Here is a 22,759-nt window from a genome sequence, read left to right on the forward strand (position 1 = left end):
TATTCCACTTCCTGAACATATTCCATCAATCATCTCTGATCAAACTGACTGACAGCGTGCAAAGATGGTATGGTGGTCATCATCATCATCATCCGGTGTGGCACGTGTACGTGTTCTCCAGCAGACCACCAACAGCAACTCAGTCTGTAGTGAGTGACTACGATTAAGTCCAGACTGCACCTGCAGTAGTAGGAGTACAATTGAATACATATTATTAAACAACATGGAAACATTGACCATCACTTGAGACACAAGTACTTTGTTATTATATTAAACTACTAGTATATTTCTACTTCATTCAAATTTGCTCTGAGTCAGCAAGCAGCCAATGCAATGTATGGCATCATTCATTTCATATACCTGTCTTTCTCTTCTTTGTGGCTGTCAGATCACAGATGCAGCAGAGTCTTCTGAAAGTGATGACGAGTTTACTTTAATTTTGGAGCCCTGCTCAAGTTCTGACATTGAAGAGTTGTGTATGCCTGCAGACAGAGGTGTAGCCTTAAGACAGTGATGCATTTCAGATTGGAAACAAAACAGAAGATGGCTATAGTCACGTATGTTTCACTTGTTATGGAGGGACTGTTAAAGGCTACATTATTGCACTATTGTCCATCTCCATCCAATGTATGGCAAGATGGAAATGTATTTAGGGTGAGTCAGGAAGATGGAGCAGGACTCTGATGAGTGGAGTGCACAGTAAATGCTCAGATGTGCAACTCCAATAGGTAATTAAAAGAGAAAGGAAGATGGTGTTGGTTTTGAAGTTTGAGTCAGAAAGACAGATGCACACAAATAAGGAAGGGAGAAATAAAGGAAGGGAGAATGTAACCATTTCAAAGCCTAGTTGTCAGGGAAGAGGAGCTCGTCCTCAAACCCTGGTGGTTCTTCTGACAGAAGTAGGTCCTGTAACCGTCTAGTTATGTCTTCCGACTCGCTCTCCTCTTCCAGCTCTGATTCACGTATTTTGTAGTCTGGTGGTATGAAGTGCTGATTCATTTTGATCATGGTTAACCTCTCCACGCTTTTGGGCGAGAGACTGGTCCTGTTCACAGTCACAATGGCACCAGCAGCACTGAAAACACGCTCAGAAGAGACACTTGCAACAGGACAAGCTAGATACTTTATCACCAGCCTGCTGAGCAGTGGCCATTGCTTTCTTGTCCTATACCAATACACCAATGGGCTTTGCTCCATGAACACCTCTGTTGTGTCATCCAGATAGTCCTGGACCAACCGCTCAATGTTCATTGGTGGCCGGGTTTGCTCGTCCTCTTTTTGCTTTGCGACAGCAATGGACTTACCCATCCCTTTCTGTAGAAATCAAGCAGCTATTTCTTTGCTTGTATCTGATGAATCAGATCCTGTTTGTGCGGTTGTTGTTATTGTTTGTGTTGGTGACTGCTGGGAAGCAAACGCACTGCTCGCATGCTGTGAAGAAGAACTTGACTCTGTAGGATGCTCAGTAGTACTTGCACTGTCCTGGGCTAGCACTGGCAGGCCTCTAATTGAGAGCCGTTCGTTTTCTAAATCAGTGGCTTCCTCGGCTATTACAGTTTTGTACTTGGAAACATCCCCTTCTGAAAAAGGAATTACTGCATTACTGTTCACAAATAATTTGTACCGTGGATCCAAAATTGTGGCAGTAATGTAATGTTGATGTGACACAATCTTATTTTGAATCCTTGTATTCTCAGATAAGCGGCCGGCTAAGGACTTCGCCAAATTACATGCTTCAAGTTTTCCTTCAACACCTTCGTATGTTTCAGACACCTCCTTCAGCTCTTGCTCTAGCATGTACAACAATGGGATAGCTTGGCCCACAGTACAGTCCTCCCTCCTGACTGCACGTGTGAAGACCTCAAAAGGAAGTAGCATCTCTGTCAGGCATTTAATGAGGTCCCATTGCGACATCTCAACTGTCATGGCTTTAATAACAGTTGGATCCCCTGATCTTCTTGACATTGTCATGACATAAGCATTAAGTGGTATGTACTGCTCAAACAGCCGATCAAGCATGTAATAAGTAGAGTTCCAACGTGTTGGTACCTCCTGGATGAGTGCTTTGACTGGCATTTTATACTCACGTTGAATGACCCGTAGCTGCTTCCGGGCTTTAAAAGAATGATTGAAATGCGTGCAGATTCTTCTGCAAATGGTCAGTAAGTTGCTGACTTTGCTTTCATTTTTCAGAAAGTCTTGAACCACAATGTTAATGCAGTGTGCCAAACACGGGACCCTGAAATAGCGACCATCTTCCATGGCCTTAACTACATTACTGCCATTGTCGGTGGCAACAAAAAACAATGTTAAGGCCTCTTGGTCGCAGCCATTCAAAGACCTTGCTGCTGAACTCATCCAAAATGTTTGCAGCAGTGTGCGATTTCTCCATAGCAAACATGGCTACAGTAGCATGTCTGCGAGTATCATTAAAAATCTCAGTAGTGTCAATGCCTGCAGATATCTTGTCTCTAACACCTGAAAAGGAGATCCAGTGTGCAGTGATGCACATGTAATCAGTGGCTTGACAACTGGTCCACATGTCTGTTGTCAGGTGGAGACTATGCACAGCACTCTGCTGCAAGGCTTTTCCAAGCAATTCCAGCACGTCGTGGTGTAGTGCTGGAAGAGCAACTCTGGCAAAATAGTAGCGGCTGGGAACATTCCATTTTGGGCAGAGGGTTGTCACAAATTCCAGGAAACCCACCCCTTCAACAAAAGAAAAAGGGAGAAGGTCCAGAGCTAACATTTTAGCAAGCTTAGCATTGTACAAACGTGCTATTGGGTGGTTGCGCTCGTACTTTCCCTCCTGCCTAAACATGCAGTTACCCTTACTCTGGTGCCACAGAGATGTTGCTGATGCGGAGGATGTGGGATCTACCACTGTAGTGCTGGGGAGTCGGACAGGGGTACTTAGTGTACCACTACCAGATAGAATGTCTCCCTCTTCTTCCTGTTCGACCCGTGGACCTTCTACTGCTTCCCCACCAACATTAATGGTTCCTGCTTTTATGATACGTAGGTGGTCCTCCCACTTTATTGTGTGGTGTTTTTTCATATGGGTCATTTGGCCTCCGGTACCATAGTTTGTACCAAGCTTACCACGACTAACAGAGGAATGACAAGTGGAGCATATAGCAATGTTCTCCTCATTTGCGCTAACTGTAAAGAAGTCCCACACTGGGGCGCTTAACTTTTGTCTCCTGCTAGATGTGCCACTTCCAATGCCGGATGAACTGGAGGTTGTATGGAGAATTTCACTATGTGGCTGCGCAGTAGTACCACTACCTACTTCTGCTGAGGTGGAACTTGTGCTGGATGTAGGACGCTGCCGGCTCTGTGCAAATGTAAAAATGGAAGCTGGAGGTAGTTTTGGTGTGGCCTGTGTTGGTGGTATGCGTGCTACATCCCTAGTCGCAGCCATTCTTGCTAGGGTTAAAATGTTGGTCTCCATGTCCTCAGGGCCAGGAGTAATGCTTTTGATGACTGGGTCTGACTCATCATCACCATCATTATCCGGCTGCTCAACATCGCACTCCATAAGTGGTAGGCTTCCTGGAACCTTCCTTTTCCCTAGCCTGGTCTTCTTGGGATGTCTCTCCCTCTCATGCTCAGATTGTTGTGGCTCCCAATTGAGATCAAGATCATCAGAAGGGATGCTTGGAGAAGAACTCGATGGACTAACCCTCCTTTTCCTTGGTGGGGATTTGGAAAACAATAGATCTCCTGCATGAGGTGCTGCCTCTTCTTGCTCTGCATCAGGCTCAATTTCCTGAACTGCCCCGACTTCGGGGGGAACAACAACTACTATTGCCGGTGGTGGTTCTTGAACAACAACTATTGCAGGCGGTGGTTGTGGTTGTTGTTTTCGTTGAACATCTACTTTTGCGGGCTGTGGTTTTAGAACAACTACTACTGCAGGCGGTGGTTGTGGTTGTTCTTTTCGTTGAGCATCTACTATTGCGGGCGGTGGTTGTTTAACAACTACTATTGCGGGCGGTGGCTCAGGTTGAACATCTACTATTGCGGGCGCTGGTTGTTGTTCACCACTTTTCTGCTGTGTTCCCTCTTGCGTGGAATGTGTACTACTTTGAGATAGCGATAAGTTCAGGTCAGGCTCAGTATCACTGCTTTCCACCATTAGGCTGGCTACCTCTTCCCCTCTAATCTGCTTGGGCCTGGGTTGGTGGCTTGGGCCCACTAATGCGGAGGTGCTGGCCCCAGCTTGGACCCCGGTCACTGCTGCTGCAGTCGTACTTTTTTTTCCCAAAAAAGTGTCACTTCCTTCTTCTGTTCTTCCCTCTTCTTCTCAGCAACTTTCTTGGTCTTGGAGGACCTGGTACCTGCTTTCTTTGGGCCCATCTTCTTCAGATGTCAGCAGCAGCACTCAGTTGCACAAGTTGCTGAGAATGATGTCTGGTCAGGTTAGTCACACCACATGTGACGTAGTACAGAAGGACGTCCGTCTGGCAGTAGAACAGGCGATGAATGACGACAGACACCTCCACTTCAGTCTTTTGTGCACCTACAAGCAAGGAAGGCAGAACAACATCAGTCGAAGGTGGATTTTGTTTAGCTTTAATTTTAATTACTACTAGAAGTATTAGTACAACCAGTAAGAGTAAGAATAGCAAATAACTAAAATGCAAATGAAATGGAAGTGGAACTTGTTTATCCTTAATTTGTGCATCATTTCGGATGGATGCAGCATCAGTGACCTCCAGCAGATAGCAATGGGGATGTGAACAGTAGTAAGCCAACAGGAACAATGGCAAGACACAGGCCAATTTGTCAAAAACAAAACAGCACACTACTACTACCACCACAGCTCCACATGGGCACTCTCATCACAGGTACATGGGTAAAGGCCAGAAAACAATAAACTCAAGCAGGCCTATATCCCTCCCTATATGGCCAGAAAAAGGAGGATGCCTGCATCACAGCTTAATGCAAAAAAGAAAATCCCCATGGCTAAAAGGTTTGAAAGTTACACAACAACACAAACAACAAAGGCATTTAGAGTTTACACCCAAACAGTTAACTACACCCCAAACACCACATTTGAAAATTCAATGCATTGCCACCCATGCCCTAAATGATGTTAAATTCAACAGACAAAATGGAAACCGCTACATCAAGCATCCCCGCTGACTATCTCTGGGACTCTAGGCCTACTGGCAGAGAAAATCACAAGTTTGTAGGCCTGCGGCAAAAAAACTAAACCACGATGGAAGGTCACACAAATTGGCCGCCCCCACATGGCCTGGCCACCCCCAAAAACATGAAAAGAAAGCGAAGACAGACAATACATTCCTATGGCAAAAGGACAATGCTTGGCTTGACAAAATGGCCGCCAAGCCGCCCACATGGTCAGGCCACCCTGTTCTGCTTGGGTTTTCGGATCAGATAGAACCTGCTCCTCAGAGCATCACTAACCCAGCCAGAACGTTACCACCTCCCTCTCCCTGGGGCCTATTTACAAGGTTTTCAACATATATCTACCACCTAAGGACAGGGAATTCCTAAGATACATACCATGTACCTCCTATAATATTAGCAATCAATGATCTCGCGGTCCCAGTCGAACCCAGTCAACCTACCCAACCGGCAGCATTAGAAACACAATGATCTCGCGGTCCCAGTCGAACCCAGTCAACCTACCCAACCGGCAGCATTAGAAACACAATGATCTCGCGGTCCCAGTCGAACCCAGTCAACCTACCCAACCGGCAGCAGTAGAAACACAATGATCTCGCGGTCCCAGTCGAACCCAGTCAACCTACCCAACCGGCAGCAGTAGAAACACAATGATCTCGCGGTCCCAGTCGAACCCAGTCAACCTACCCAACCGGCAGCCTTAGCAACACAATGATCTCGCGGTCCCAGTCGAACCCAGTCAACCTACCCAACCGGCAGCATTAGCAACACAATGATCTCGCGGTCCCAGTCGAACCCAGTCAACCTACCCAACCGGCAGCAGTAGAAACACAATGATCTCGCGGTCCCAGTCGAACCCAGTCAACCTACCCAACCGGCAGCAGTAGAAACACAATGATCTTGCGGTCCCAGTCGAACCCAGTCAACCTACCCAACCGGCAGCCTTAGCAACACAATGATCTCGCGGTCCCAGTCGAACCCAGTCAACCTACCCAACCGGCAGCATTAGCAACACAATGATCTCGCGGTCCCAGTCGAACCCAGTCAACCTACCCAACCGGCAGCAGTAGAAACACAATGATCTCGCGGTCCCAGTCGAACCCAGTCAACCTACCCAACCGGCAGCAGTAGAAACACAATGATCTCGCGGTCCCAGTCGAACCCAGTCAACCTACCCAACCGGCAGCAGTAGAAACACAATGATCTCGCGGTCCCAGTCGAACCCAGTCAACCTACCCAACCGGCAGCAGTAGAAACACAATGATCTCGCGGTCCCAGTCGAACCCAGTCAACCTACCCAACCGGCAGCTTATCCTATGATTACCGTTACATAAAGGGATCAGTCTCACTATTCACCAGGGGTATAGTACTACATTATTTTGGATCACACAATAGTTGCCAAATTAGGTGATGTACCACCTATCCTTCAATCCAAAAGCTCCTCTCTCCCTTATTCAGTTACCACTTACCTGATCAGGATTAGCATCTGTTCACATAGCAGCATCTGACTAGAAGAATAGGTTACCGTTTCATGCAAGGATAAGAAGCACACTATGCAAAGGTTATTATCAAATGTAAGCTCTCCTCTCCCCCTTGTTCAGACCCACATGGACAGGAGATGCATCCGTTCACCTGCACCTGACTAGAAGAAAGGTTAGCCCCACTAGAGACAACAACAATTACACAATGGGGTCTTTATTTAACAAACAACATTGATAACACATGATAGACACATACACAGATCTGCAGGGTCTCTGTAAAGACCACATCCACATCTACCTAACAGAAACTGTAAATAGACTGCACACTGCTGAAAGGTTCACAATGGTTCACTAAGCTTTATTTCTCAGTACAATAAACAACATTAGCCACACATAATAGACACATACACAGATCTGCAGGGTCTCTGGGAAGACCACATCCACATCTAACTAACAGGGACTGTACATAGACTGCACACTGCTGAAAGGAAAAGGATTAGTAATACAATAAAACATTACAGTAGGGAATCTAACCTAGGAAATCAAAGCAAGGTTAATATATATATATGTGTAAAGCAAACTAGTTTAGAACACCTCACCCTATTAGGAGGACTGTTTCTCTCTCTCTCTCCTGGTGGAATCAGGGCTCTCTCTCTCTCCCTCCATCACCACAGTTTCACTCCTCTGGCTCAGCTGCCCCAGCTGGCAACTTCCACTCCTCCATCTGCATCCGGATACACCGGTAGCTCCAGCTGACTGACTGCTTTCTCCAACTTCAGCAATCATCTGCCTTCTCTCTCTCCATTCACAGAATCCACTGCAACTGACTTGAACGGTCCAAAACACCAACTGAACCTCCTCCTCTTCTGCACTTCGCTAATATAGAATGCTCTCCTCTAGTGGAAAGTTCCATCCAGTAACCTGCCGCCCTCCAAATTCCTGTACCACTCCATGCTAAGGACACGCCCCCAGCTGGCCAGCCTGGTGTTGCGTCTTCAACATAGAGAAAAATACATTCTTTCGATAAGGGCCAGCCTGAGCCGGTTCTCTCCAGGCGAACAACACCTCATAACTAAAACATTACCTTTACCCTGCAAGCATCTCAGTCTGCAGGGACAGAAAGCAAAATGGAGTCTCTCTAGCTCTGGGCCTTGCAGGCCTGAGAAGGATGAAATAACACTTAGCTCTATCAGAGTACCTACACAAACCATACCAATATGTAATATGAAGTCAAAACAACAGGATCCACCCTCTACTATAGGTAGAATCATGAAAGGACACATAATTATGTCAAAGCCGATAGGCAATAGATGGATTAGAGTCAATAATCAGGGATCTATCATCATATTAAGCAGCTATCCTCTAGTTTATGCTTCTAGGTATGGCAAAAAGGCCTTAAAAGGACCAACACAAGGCAAGAATAAGGATTCAGGATGGTAGCAAGCTTAAAGTCACCATCACTCATAAATAGAGCCCAAAAGTCAAGCAGAACATTGCACCCTTGACTTTAACTTGCTAACATCTATAAACAACAACAACCAAATAAACAAACATCGACATGATCTATCAACAAAATCAAAAACAAAAAGACTCCCTAAAATGAATGACAACCAAGGAAATACCACCGAAGGAACAAATCAAAATATCTAATAACCACAAAAACTAACTTAAGCACCCTTAAACTAAATGTGCCTCAACTCCTAGTACTAACCCATAAAATCTATTAATGTAGGGACATGTCTGTGCAGTAAAAATAACAAAGGGCCTAAATGAGGCCTACCTACTTCAGTCAACTTAAGAAACTAACCTAAGCACCCTTGAATTAAATGTGCCTCAGCTTCTAGTACTAACCCATGAAATCTATCAATGTAGGGACATGTCTGTGAAGTAAAAATAACAAAGGGCCTAAATGAGGCCTACCTACTTCGGTCAACTTAAGAAAGGATTTGGCAAAATCTGACAAATAGACATAACAAAAAGGTCCTCAATGTCTGGACAACTATTACTAGTAAATCGAGGACATGACCTAACTAAATGACACACCTCCCGGGACAACTTAAAGTCTAGGGTGACCACCCTTGGAACTAATCCCACTGCTCCAATTAAAAGTTGATGGATCAAAGTAAAAGTGACATGTCTGTGAAGTAAAAATAACAAAGGGCCTAAACGAGGCCTACCTACTTCGGTCAACTTAAGAAAGGATTTGGTAAAGTCTGACAAATAAACATAACAAATGGTCCTCAATGTCTGTGCAACTATTACTAGTAAATCTAGGACATGACGTAACTAAATGACACACCTCCCAGGACAACTTAAAGACTAGGGTGACCACCCTTGGAACTAATTCCACTGCTCCAATTAAAAGTTGATGGATCAAAGTGAAAGTGTAACAACATGAAAACAAGGATAACCCCATTCCTACAAAATAGCTGGTGTAGCACTATGCATATCAAGCAAGAAATCAGAAACAGTGATCTAAGTGTGGTGCATATACTCTTCTAAAAGATAATTCAGACATAGTCTGTCCAGAAATCCCTATAGCTAAAATAGCTGAAACTGAAACTTGAAAAACTAAGTGATAGGAGACCATGCCAAAGTCAATAGGCAAAGGTCATAAGTCATCTAACTCAGGAAACAGTGTGCACTAGTCCCTCTGTATCAATCTGTGGAACACATGTGTGCACCATCATGCAGAACACTACTGTCCCTTCATTGGCAAAACTGTTTTACAGAAAACAGAAAAACTATCCAATAGGTGAAAGATAAACAAGTGTAAAGTCAATCTGTACTAGCATAGCATACTAAGATCAAAATATCATGTATCACAGGGCATCAGATTACTAAAGCAGCTCACTAAATATATACTGCACCCTATGACTTTCAAACAAAATCATTTGCATATAGTAAAAGGAATCATTAAACCAAAGGCCAAATTATAAATGTGGCACCTCATCTTTCAAATTGGAAAATCAAAAGCATAATCAGGACTGCAAATTTAACATTATCATTGGGGCCTGTTTGTGGTAACTGCAAAAAGTGGCATTATGTCCATCTGGAATAGAAACATGGGAAAAATGCAAGACTCAAGAATGCAGGCCAAGGAATTACATTGTAGACTCCTTTCATAAAGGACTATTGGCTTTGTCACCAAAAAATTTCTCTTAGGAATTAAAAGTGTCTCTATCAAAAAATTAGTCTGTTCTTTCTAAAACAGAAAGCAGGTATGACAGTTCTCCAGTGTGCAAGACACACCGCTCCAAAGTTCTTTGCCAGGAAGGAATCCCATCTGATCTTGTCATCCATGGAACTCCAGCTATCCGCCGTAAGACATCGCTTCTCGCCATCAGCTCCGGTGTAGTTTGGGCCCAAGCTGGTTCCGCATTTCAGAAAATAACAAACTAACATAACAACAAGAACATAACAAACCAAAATAACAAACGGGGCGGGTCAGACCATCCATGCACTCCCGCACAAGCCATCAACCTGAAACGAGAGATAAGCATCAATCATCTTATAAAAGAAAATTTTCCATTCAAAAAGCACCCCAAGTGCTTTTCATTTCTGTAAAAAAAAGAAAACCTCCTAATTCCTGAAAAGAACTCTCTAAATCCAAGGGATAATTTGAACACTCTATCTAAATCATAATTTGTTTGGGCAGAATCCCCCCCAAAAATTTTTTTTACACAAGTCAGAAGGGCTGGGACCTAGTCACTCTCTCTTATCCCTTTGAGAAACAGCCCCTCCCTTCAGAGCCATCCGCGCTCAGGGGCTGGCTCAATTCCAACCATAACAAAAAATAGGAGACAGCTCTCTCTCCTCTGAAATTGGGTAATGGCCAAAGGGAGCCTACACTCATACAAGGCCCCCACCATCTGGTCTGAGGACGGGCCTGAGTTATCTCGTTCAAGGTTACAACAACATTTTTCTGCTTTGTGCTCACATATTTTTAAATGAAACTCCATGCAGCCGGTATTCTACCCTTCTCCCTTCAGACAAGTACCGTATTTCTCTAACTAATGTAATCAAGTTCTTAAGCTATTATTTTTCTAAAGCCATATGAAAAGTTAACCAACATTCAAAAGACGGCATTCTGCACTAAAACAATTTTAAACTGATATAAGGGATGTGAGTGTATAAAGTCAAAATCAAAATAGACCCTCATATCCACCCTTGACTGTATACACGAACATCAAACAATTGTGTCATAACGGTTCACTATTTGCTGAAAGGGAAAAAATATTAGACCAAAAACGCATGCAGACACATTTCATTTTTTATAACATGTGAAGCACCATCAAATGAAACAAGGGACAACATAACATTTTGCATTGCATAAGCAAGAATTCATAATTAAATGTGCAAACTTTTCCATTTTACATATAAAAAGGGGCCAGATTCATTATTTCATTGAAAAACACACGGTTGCATTACACCAATTAAAGCACACTCTACATTGAAATAATTTCATTTCCACAACCGAAGATTGCACCATCCGTGCACAGCTGAAAACGATCAAAACACCCCCTCACATTCCGACAGGTTGATGTACACCTCCGAGTCAAACACATTAAATCATGTGTACAAAGAGAAGACACACAGAAACCCGTGGATGCATTCCAAACAGTACGTAAAAATGAACACTGCTGTCACAATTCAAGATATCAACCCTTTAGCCGCTGAAATGTAAGCCTTCCCCGAGCGCAGCAGACACAATGGAAAATCCCAGGACTAAACACTCACGTTCTCACATAACAGTTGAGCTCCTTTCAAAAACACATTTTCTCCCCCAACAGACAGAAAGGATCCAACCCATCCTTGCTCAATGGAGCAAACTATACACGAATCTCAGGCACAAAGCGCTATGCACATGGTCTAAAGAAGCCACTCACACATGTTTAGCACACGGCGCTATTCACAAGAAACACAATGATAACACGCTAATCACAGACCAAATATACAAGGCACTACAGACCACATTTACAAGGCACTATCCACAAAGTCTCAAAAGCCTTAAGCACACGGCGCTATTCACAAGAAACACAATGATAACACGCTATTCACAGGCCAAATATACAAGGCACTACACACAAGGCACACAAGCCTTAGGTAGAAGGCGCTATGACCAAGATCCTTAAAAAGCTACTCACTCACAAAGCACTATGCACATGGAGTCGCAATTCACAAATGACTCCACTAGTCACACCGAGGCGCTATGCACATGGATTCAACAAACAATTCACAAGTGCGAAGCGCAAGGCGCTATGCACAAGGCACGCAAGCCTTAGTCCGAAGGCGCTATTTACAAGATCCTGAAAAAGTCACAAGTGAGAAGCGCAAATCGCTATGGACAAGGCACGCAAGCCTTAGACAGAAGGCGCTATTTACAAGATTTTCAGCAAGTTATATCACAGAATACAGTTCACACTTCACAGCATAAGCAAATGCAGCAAGCCATTTGATAAGCAATTTACAAGACATTTTCACACAGAGGCACCCTTCAAGCCTGACAATGCAAACACCAAGATGAAAAGCATTTCTCCTACACTGCATAAGTCAGACACCATGATGTACTGCAATCTCCCTACACTCCAATAGTTCAAGCCAATAGGTCAGGGACCACGTAATTGGCCCCCACACACACACAGACACCCTTCCAGCCTGACAGGCTAAACACCAAGATGAAAAGCATGTCTCCTACACTGCATAAGTCAGATGCCATGATGTACTGCAATCTCCTCACACTCCAACAGTTCAAGCCAATAGGTCAGGGACCACACCCCACCATGCAATTCACAGACTGTACACAGATGTCAAATTTTCAAAGGGTTTTCACACAGGTTAACGTAAACGGTTCAGTGACGCCAAATGTTCTGCTTGGGTTTTCGGATCAGATAGAACCTGCTCCTCAGAGCATCACTAACCCAGCCAGAACGTTACCACCTCCCTCTCCCTAGGGCCTATTTACAAGGTTTTCAACATATATCTACCACCTAAGGACAGGGAATTACTAAGATACATACCATGTACCTCCTATAATATTAGCAATCAATGATCTCGCGGTCCCAGTCGAACCCAGTCAACCTACCCAACCGGCAGCATTAGAAACACAATGATCTCGCGGTCCCAGTCGAACCCAGTCAACCTACCCAACCGGCAGCATTAGAAACACAATGATCTCGCGGTCCCAGTCGAACCCAGTCAACCTACCCAACCGGCAGCAGTAGAAACACAATGATCTCGCGGTCCCAGTCGAACCCAGTCAACCTACCCAACCGGCAGCAGTAGAAACACAATGATCTCGCGGTCCCAGTCGAACCCAGTCAACCTACCCAACCGGCAGCCTTAGCAACACAATGATCTCGCGGTCCCAGTCGAACCCAGTCAACCTACCCAACCGGCAGCATTAGCAACACAATGATCTCGCGGTCCCAGTCGAACCCAGTCAACCTACCCAACCGGCAGCAGTAGAAACACAATGATCTCGCGGTCCCAGTCGAACCCAGTCAACCTACCCAACCGGCAGCAGTAGAAACACAATGATCTCGCGGTCCCAGTCGAACCCAGTCAACCTACCCAACCGGCAGCCTTAGCAACACAATGATCTCGCGGTCCCAGTCGAACCCAGTCAACCTACCCAACCGCAGCATTAGCAACACAATGATCTCGCGGTCCCAGTCGAACCCAGTCAACCTACCCAACCGGCAGCAGTAGAAACACAATGATCTCGCGGTCCCAGTCGAACCCAGTCAACCTACCCAACCGGCAGCAGTAGAAACACAATGATCTCGCGGTCCCAGTCGAACCCAGTCAACCTACCCAACCGGCAGCAGTAGAAACACAATGATCTCGCGGTCCCAGTCGAACCCAGTCAACCTACCCAACCGGCAGCAGTAGAAACACAATGATCTCGCGGTCCCAGTCGAACCCAGTCAACCTACCCAACCGGCAGCTTATCCTATGATTACCGTTACATAAAGGGATCAGTCTCACTATTCACCAGGGGTATAGTACTACATTATTTTGGATCACACAATAGTTGCCAAATTAGGTGATGTACCACCTATCCTTCAATCCAAGAGCTCCTCTCTCCCTTATTCAGTTACCACTTACCTGATCAGGATTAGCATCTGTTCACATAGCAGCATCTGACTAGAAGAATAGGTTACCGTTTCATGCAAGGATAAGAAGCACACTATGCAAAGGTTATTATCAAATGTAAGCTCTCCTCTCCCCCTTGTTCAGACCCACATGGACGGGAGATGCATCCGTTCACCTGCACCTGACTAGAAGAAAGGTTAGCCCCACTAGAGACAACAACAATTACACAATGGGGTCTTTATTTAACAAACAACATTGATAACACATGATAGACACATACACAGATCTGCAGGGTCTCTGTAAAGACCACATCCACATCTACCTAACAGAAACTGTAAATAGACTGCACACTGCTGAAAGGTTCACAATGGTTCACTAAGCTTTATTTCTCAGTACAATAAACAACATTAGCCACACATAATAGACACATACACAGATCTGCAGGGTCTCTGGGAAGACCACATCCACATCTAACTAACAGGGACTGTACATAGACTGCACACTGCTGAAAGGAAAAGGATTAGTAATACAATAAAACATTACAGTAGGGAATCTAACCTAGGAAATCAAAGCAAGGTTAATATATATATATGTGTAAAGCAAACTAGTTTAGAACACCTCACCCTATTAGGAGGACTGTTTCTCTCTCTCTCTCCTGGTGGAATCAGGGCTCTCTCTCTCTCCCTCCATCACCACAGTTTCACTCCTCTGGCTCAGCTGCCCCAGCTGGCAACTTCCACTCCTCCATCTGCATCCGGATACACCGGTAGCTCCAGCTGACTGACTGCTGTCTCCAACTTCAGCAATCATCTGCCTTCTCTCTCTCCATTCACAGAATCCACTGCAACTGACTTGAACGGTCCAAAACACCAACTGAACCTCCTCCTCTTCTGCACTTCGCTAATATAGAATGCTCTCCTCTAGTGGAAAGTTCCATCCAGTAACCTGCCGCCCACCAAATTCCTGTACCACTCCATGCTAAGGACACGGCCCCAGCTGGCCAGCCTGGTGTTGCGTCTTCAACATAGAGAAAAATACATTCTTTCGATAAGGGCCAGCCTGAGCCGGTTCTCTCCAGGCGAACAACACCTCATAACTAAAACATTACCTTTACCCTGCAAGCATCTCAGTCTGCAGGGACAGAAAGCAAAATGGAGTCTCTCTAGCTCTGGGCCTTGCAGGCCTGAGAAGGATGAAATAACACTTAGCTCTATCAGAGTACCTACACAAACCATACCAATATGTAATATGAAGTAAAAACAACAGGATCCACCCTCTACTATAGGTAGAATCATGAAAGGACACATAATTATGTCAAAGCCGATAGGCAATAGATGGATTAGAGTCAATAATCAGGGATCTATCATCATATTAAGCAGCTATCCTCTAGTTTATGCTTCTAGGTATGGCAAAAAGGCCTTAAAAGGACCAACACAAGGCAAGAATAAGGATTCAGGATGGTAGCAAGCTTAAAGTCACCATCACTCATAAATAGAGCCCAAAAGTCAAGCAGAACACACCTCAAACAATAAAGTACATAGAGGACAGAAACAGTAAGTGGTCCATGCTCCAAAAACTACAAGCAAATGACAACCTGAGGAGTTTCTTTTAGCAAAATGAATAGCATCTACATTTTCGGGAAGGTTTTAGGCAACTCGAGAGATATTGCTCGCGAGAATGCAAATTCGGCGTGTTCGGCAGCGCAAACTGTACAAAACGTCGTTATCGCAAGCCCGAGCACGCACATTGAGCGCGCGAAGAAGACAAAAACTGTAAGGTCGCGTTGTAGCACTGTGCAAAGTTACCAAAACTACGCGAGCTGAATTCTAGGGTTACCTAGTGCGCAGAAAAAGCCATATTATTCAACACACACCCACAACATGCAATTCAACACCAAAAACACATTTTGCTAATCAATCCAAAGCCATTCATGACCTATGATGTTACACTTACAACTTAAACACCCCAAAATCAGTTGAACAACTTTCATGCACCCATTATGAGGACTCTAGTAGTACCCTTGGGCCTACTGGCAAAGTAGGCCACAAGCTTGGAGGCCTATGGCAAAAACACAGTGGCTACAAACACAAAATGGCCGCCACCACCTGGCCAAGCCACCCACAGAAAGTAAATGAACTCAAGCAGGCCTACACTAACTACATAAACTACTAAGCTTACCTAATTTTACTAAAAAAAAAAAATTCCACTACAACAGAGTATGCAATTAAATCCAATGTCATCCATGATGTTTTACAGACACAACAAAAACATGGGTGGACCCTTGGGTACCTCTAGGCCTACTGGATGAAATTTCAAACACATACAACTTGGCCCCTCATGAAAGTACAGGCCTCCCTCAATAATAATTTTTAAGAAAGATTGAGAAGCACAGAAAACTGTAGTTAAAAAAAAACCAAACCAAACAAACATTTACAGTACACCAATTCTCAATTCTCAAACTTACTTGTAAATGAAAAGTTCAAATCCAAAATTACTCAATAAATCCAATTAAATGCTATGATGCAGCAGACATACACAAAGAGTGATCCTTCCAGCTCCAATTCCAAATGAAAGTGAACACCACATGGACAAAGCACTGGGAGGAGCCTGGTGCACAGGAACAGGAAGTTGGAGACTCAGGGACACTTCCTTTCTCTTGAAAAAAAGAGTAGAAACAAAAAGAGGACTCCTAGCCCAAAAAATACAGCCAAATCACAATCTGAGGGGTTTAATGAACATTTTTGAGAAGATTTTAACATGCTCAAGAGATATTCTGTGCCAGATTGCAGTTTCTGCGTGTTCGGAAATGCGATCTTACCAACATGGCGCTGCAAGGAGGATTGCGCGTCCCAATGACATGTTCGCGCGTCCGAATGACGTAATCGCGTTCTCAAAGTCGCATGGGATTGTGCGGCCGGATTCCAAACATCGTAGCGAACACGACCGGGAGAGATAAGCGAGAAAGCGAACGCAGAACCACGGTAAGTCAACACCGCACACGCGAGAATGCTATTGAGCGCGCGAGGAAGAAAAACTACTGCGCTACGCTATAGATTGCGAAGTAGTCGACAACTTCGCGCTCGCCACGAAGTGCGAAGTTGCCGAAATTTCACAAACTCCGCGAACGGAGCGTAGTTCTTCACCCAGGGTTATATATATATGTGTATATATATATATATATATATATATATATATATATATTCACTGAAAAAACCTTAGGTTTCAAGCAGATTATAGTTAGGAATTATCATTTAAAAAACCTTAGAAATTCACTGAAAAAACATAGATTCTAGGGTGTTATGGTTAGCTGGACATTTCACTCATACAAAACCATTGAAATTCCTCCGTTATAGTTAGTTGCACTAACTGTAAATCTCGCGCCCGCAATCCACTGGTGATGATGTCACATATTACATCATTCATGACATGGTCAGTGACATCACTGATGACATCACTGATGACATCTCAAATGACATCACTGATGATATCACTGATGACATCATCCAGTGAATGTGGTTTGGTTCCATATGTCAATTTGTATTATATATATATAGCAATCTGCATTGAAGAATGAGATGATGTATACGTGTCTGGATGGAGGATTTAGTAGCAGTGTGATTGACTGTTTACTTGACTGATTTATAGTGTCTCAATAAATATATTGGATAGTGACTAAACTGTTTGAATATCTGTATTATTTTCTCAGTTGTTGTGCAAACTGCTGCACCATTTGGTTACTAGCTCCCTGAAAGTGTATATTAGTTATTGATTAGTTAACTGATTATTTGTAGGGGAGAGTAAATGTGTGTTCGGTGAGGGAGGTGTGACTGCCCAAAGATGTGTCAATAGTTGATTCACGAGGTATATGACGTTAAGTTGAATGGTGATAAAACTGAGATTCTGGTCTTTGGCAAGGACCAGGATGTTTGGTCTAGTGAGTGGAGGCCGTCAGCTCTGGGAACTTGTCCATCTTCTTCCCAGTCAGCTAGAAATCTCGGCGTAATTTTTGACACTTCACTGTCCATGACTCTACAGGTCAATCGAACAGTGGCTACCTGTTGGGGGGTCATTAAAATCCTTAAGAGAATTCTTCACTATCTCTCTCCTTCAGCATGCAAGCAGACGGTGGTTGCATTGGTGGGTTCCAGGTTGGATTACTGCAACGCACTTTATGCAGACTCCAACGAGGGACTCATCCAACGCCTTCAGGTCGTACAAAATGCGGCTGCTCGATTTGTTCTGGCGCTTCCTAATGTATCCTCCGCAACAGCGGCCAGAAGGAGCCTGCATTGGCTCCCCATACATCTGAGGATCTCTTTTAAGATCTTATGTTTAGCATACAGAGCTCTCGCAGATGGGCCATTGGACCCCCTAGGTTCCCTTCTGACTCGCTATATGCCTAGCAGATCCCTCAGATCATCGGAGATGAATCAGTTGGTGGTCCCCCGTGCCAGAAGGGTACGCTGGGGAAGTAGAGCATTTTCCATTGTGGCCCCTAGACTGTGGAATTCCCTTCCCCCGGAGATCAAAACTCAACCTTCTCTGCCCCTTTTTTAAAAAGCGCTAAAAACCTGGTGTTTTATCAAGGCCTACCCACAGTGAGAGTATATTTGTAACAGCTGATTTCTTTATTTGGTTAGGCGCCTTGATGCCCATTGGGCTTAGTAGCGCTATATAAATTTATTTCATTTCATTTCATTTCATAAGAGTACATGTAATAATAGTTGTTTGGGTGAATGAATATGTATATGGATGTGCTGATGAGCAAATATATCTCTCAGTGGTACATGTCCAACAAACTAGAATATTAAAAGGCTGTGTATGTGACATTTGTTGTATATAAATAAGTATACATAAGACTCATTGATTGCATGAGTGACTGTATTGATAACTGTATACTTGTAATAGTGATTTTATAACACACTAAGTATGAGTTACCATCTGTATGAATACATAAAGTGGTGTTTGTATAAGTGTGTAGCTGAGTAAATATAAGTAAGATCCATTGTTTGCATAAGTGAGTAGGATGACTGCATAAGTAAATAGGATATGTGCTGGTGTGTAATGTAAATATAGGTGTTTTAGTATATTTGATAGTGTTCTATTGATCATTGACAGCATGTATGAGTGCATCTATAGGTAATTAATTACATGTTTGTGTAGATCTAGCAATGACTGAGTGGGTTTTTAGATACTTGTATTGGTGTGTCAATGGATTCAAATATGGTACTCTGTATTTTACACTGAGTGATGAAAGATTATAGTAGTGTATGATAAAGTGTATCTTATTGTCACGTGGATGATGTCATCAGTGATGTCATCAGTGATGTCATTTGAGATGTCATCAGTGATGTCATTATTGATGTCACTGTCCATGTCATGAATGATGTAATATGTGACATCATCCCCAGTGGATTGAGGGCGCGAGAGTTACAGTTAGTAAAACTAACTATAACGGAGGAATTTTAATGGTTTTGTATGAGTGAAATATCCAGCTAACAATAACAACCCTTAAACCTATGTTTTTTTCAGTGAATTTCTAAGTTGTTTTAAATGATAATTCCTAACTATAACTTGCTTGAAACCTAAGGTTTTTTCAGTGAATTTCAATGGTTTTTTAAATGATGATTCCAAAGTATAACCTGCCTGAAACCCATGGTTTTTTCCGTGATTTTGAAAGATTTATTCAATAACAATTTTAAATCTATTAATTGTTATATTTATTTCTTTGATACTGATTTACAAATTTATTTTAAATATATTAATTTTTAGATATCTTATTTTTAAGATTACATTACACATTTATAATATATATATATATTTTAAATGTAATATATATATATTTTTTACATTTTTAAAAATATTTTTATAATATTTTCTGTTTTCTTTTTTTTTTAGCATTCCCACATCCAAAGTGCACCTCTCTTGATTGCTGTGCAGAACGTGGCTGCCATTTTACAATTGTTTTGTAGGATGCGTGTAAGGTGTGCGATGGGTACATATTTTCATGCGCTATTGCTATGCGACCCGTACGTGACTTGAAGCGCATACGCAACATTTACGTATCACACCACACTGCGCGCTCGCGTTTCCGCATGACATCATGTACGTGTTTAACGCGGTGAGCGCGCAACATCTGTGAAATTTTAACGATATAAAAAAATATATATAATATTTAATATTAATATTAAGGGGAAAAACTATATTTCTTTTACTTTTAATAAACTTTTATTACTTTTAAATGCAATTTGGAGAAGTCGGGCTAGATGCGTGCTGCGTATACGCACCCAACATGGATCCCATGTGACCAAAAAAAAGAGATTTCATTGGTTTATAACACTTACTGTTCTAACTATTGAGGAACTCCACCCATTTCAATTACTCTTCTTAGACCTTCCTTAGGAGAAGACCTATCCTGAAAAAAAGTCACTTTTTGTTCATCATAAACTTTAACTTCTTTTTTGGTTTCAAAAATGGCTACACCACTGCAAGAATCATCTGATTCTGATGATTTTGTTACTGAACAATTTCTCCCAGAACCTCACCCTCCCAAAAGAAACACATCCATCGTATGGACGGTTTTTACTTTTCCAGAGGGGCAAAAGAAATGTAATGCCACCAAAGTAACATGTAAGATTTACCAGGCAGCACTGTCCAGAGGAGATCCAAACAAGAAATACTCCTGTGGCACTGCTAGTATGTGCAAGCACATCCAATCCATGCATCCTGTGAACTATGCTCACGAAGAATGTAGAAGACTGCTCCGAAATATACCTCCACGACTAGCAATACCAAGTGCCTCTGCAGCATTACCTTCAACATCACGACCAGACATACGTCCCCAGTTCGTGAAAGTTAGAATGAACTGCGTGAACTACAATCATTTAATTTGTTAAGGGGAGCAATCAGTAGACCTAGTTTGTAGAGCAATTGATAACCATCAATGCTAGTTTTTTTTTTATTCTCTCAAAGTTCATGGTTTTGGTCGTCCAGTTGACTTTTTTTTCTTTCTAAAAAAAACAAAAAAACTAAAAATTGTTCTACAAATAAAACAATAATTATAAAAGAACAAAAAACAAAAAAAAGTTATTTTCAGAACTGGCTAAAGAGAGAGCTAAATGTATATGCTAGTGTGTTAAAGTTTACATAAATGTATGTATACTGCATAGTACAGTAAAGGATACATTTGTCATGGTGATGCACCGTTACATCGCAACTTTTACAACGGGAGTCTTTTACAACGGAACTTTTACAACGCAGGATCCATTACATCGGATGCCATTACAACGCATGGCATTACATAGCAGATGCTATTACAACGCATGACATTACATCGTAAGTATAGGTAAGTATTTAATTTTTTTTAATTTTATTAATATTAATTATAATTAAATATATTTATTTATGTTTTTTAATATTATTAATTTATTATTTATTATATTAATTAAAGTAATTTTTAAAATAAGTACAGGTGTACAGGGGTGTTTTTAGGTTTCAGGGTAGGGTTTGGGTTTTGGGGTACAAGGGTGTTTTTAGGTTTCAGGGTAGGGTTTGGGTTTTGGGGTACATTACATAGCAGATGCTATTACAACGCATGACATTACATCGTAAGTATAGGTAAGTATTTAATTTTTTTAAATTTTATTAATATTAATTATAATTAAATATATTTATTTATGTTTTTTAATATTATTAATTTATTATTTATTATATTAATTAAAGTAATTTTTAAAATAAGTACAGGTGTACAGGGTTGTTTTTAGGTTTCAGGGTAGGGTTTGGGTTTTGGGGTACAGGGGTGTTTTTAGGTTTCAGGGTAGGGTTTGAGTTTTGGGGTACAGGGGTGTTTTTAGGTTTCAGGGCAGGGTTTGGGTTTTGGGGTACAGGGGTGTTTTTAGGTTTCAGGGCAGGGTTTGGGTTTTGGGGTACAGGGGTGTTTTTAGGTTTCAGGGCAGGGTTTGGGTTTTGGGGTACAGGGGTGTTTTTAGGTTTCAGGGTAGGGTTTGCGTTTTGGGGTACAGGGGTGTTTTTAGGTTTCAGGGTAGGGTTTGGGTTTTGGGGTACAGGGGTGTTTTTAGGTTTCAGGGTAGGGTTTGGGTTTTGGGGTACAGGGGTGTTTTTAGGTTTCAGGGTAGGGTTTGGGTTTTGGGGTACAGGGGTGTTTTTAGGTTAAATTAAATTAATTATATTATATTAATTACATTTCTTAATTAAAATAATTAAATTAAATACATTATTTTAATTAATTTAATTGAATTACAATTAAAAAAATATTTAAATTAAATTAATTTCATTATATTAATTAAATAAAATTAATTAAAAATTTTATTAAAATTAATTTAAATAAATAGATTTAAATTTATTAAATACAATTAATTACTATTTTAAAATGTATTTTAATTAAATTAATTAAATTAGATTAATTAAATTAACTTAATTACATTTTTTATACTTACCTATACTTACGATGTAATGCCATGCGTTGTAATAGCATCTGCTATGTAATGCCATGCGTTGTAATGGCATCCGATGTAATGGATCCTGCGTTGTAAAAATTCCGATGTAACGGAATGCGTTGTAAAAAACCGCGATGTAGTGACACCAATCCATTTGTCATATATGGTGAATGTATAACTGCAGAACTATAAGGAAGTGCTGTATCATGACACTGTAAGCTTTTTAGCTACAATATGCTTTGCTACTTCCGAAGGACAAAGATGCAACATCTGTACATAAATATGTTGGAAGTCTGTCCTTCCGTCTATACACTATGCATGTACTGGTCTAATCACCTTTACAATTGTGTCTCAGGCCTATAATTCTCTAGTCAGTATACCTACACTACAGCAAACACCCTGTCACTGCTCTTGCAATGCCATAATGAATCTTTCAGCACTATGTTTTTCTCCATTCAGTAAAGTAAAATTCAACTAGTTATACATTTACTTAGTGTCTTTTCTTGTATCATTCTAATTATTCCGTTAGTGTGCATGTACTCATATAGTGAGCCAGGCTTTAGGGCA

The 22,759-nt window shown here is 42.0% G+C and overlaps 1 long non-coding RNA gene across 1 annotated transcript; it reads right to left on the reverse strand.

The window, feature by feature from the left end:
• Window positions 1–6,980: 6,980 nt before the first annotated feature.
• Window positions 6,981–14,616, reverse strand: LOC144772820 (uncharacterized). Its single transcript, XR_013599854.1, has 2 exons — window positions 14,360–14,616; window positions 6,981–10,121 (listed from the first exon to the last, which is right to left on the reverse strand). It is a non-coding gene; the product is annotated as an uncharacterized LOC144772820 (long non-coding RNA).
• Between the last annotated feature and the right edge of the window lie 8,143 nt (window positions 14,617–22,759).

The sequence above is a fragment of the Lissotriton helveticus genome, chromosome 8, assembly GCF_964261635.1.
Source record: "Lissotriton helveticus chromosome 8, aLisHel1.1, whole genome shotgun sequence".
Lineage (NCBI taxonomy): Eukaryota > Metazoa > Chordata > Amphibia > Caudata > Salamandridae > Lissotriton > Lissotriton helveticus.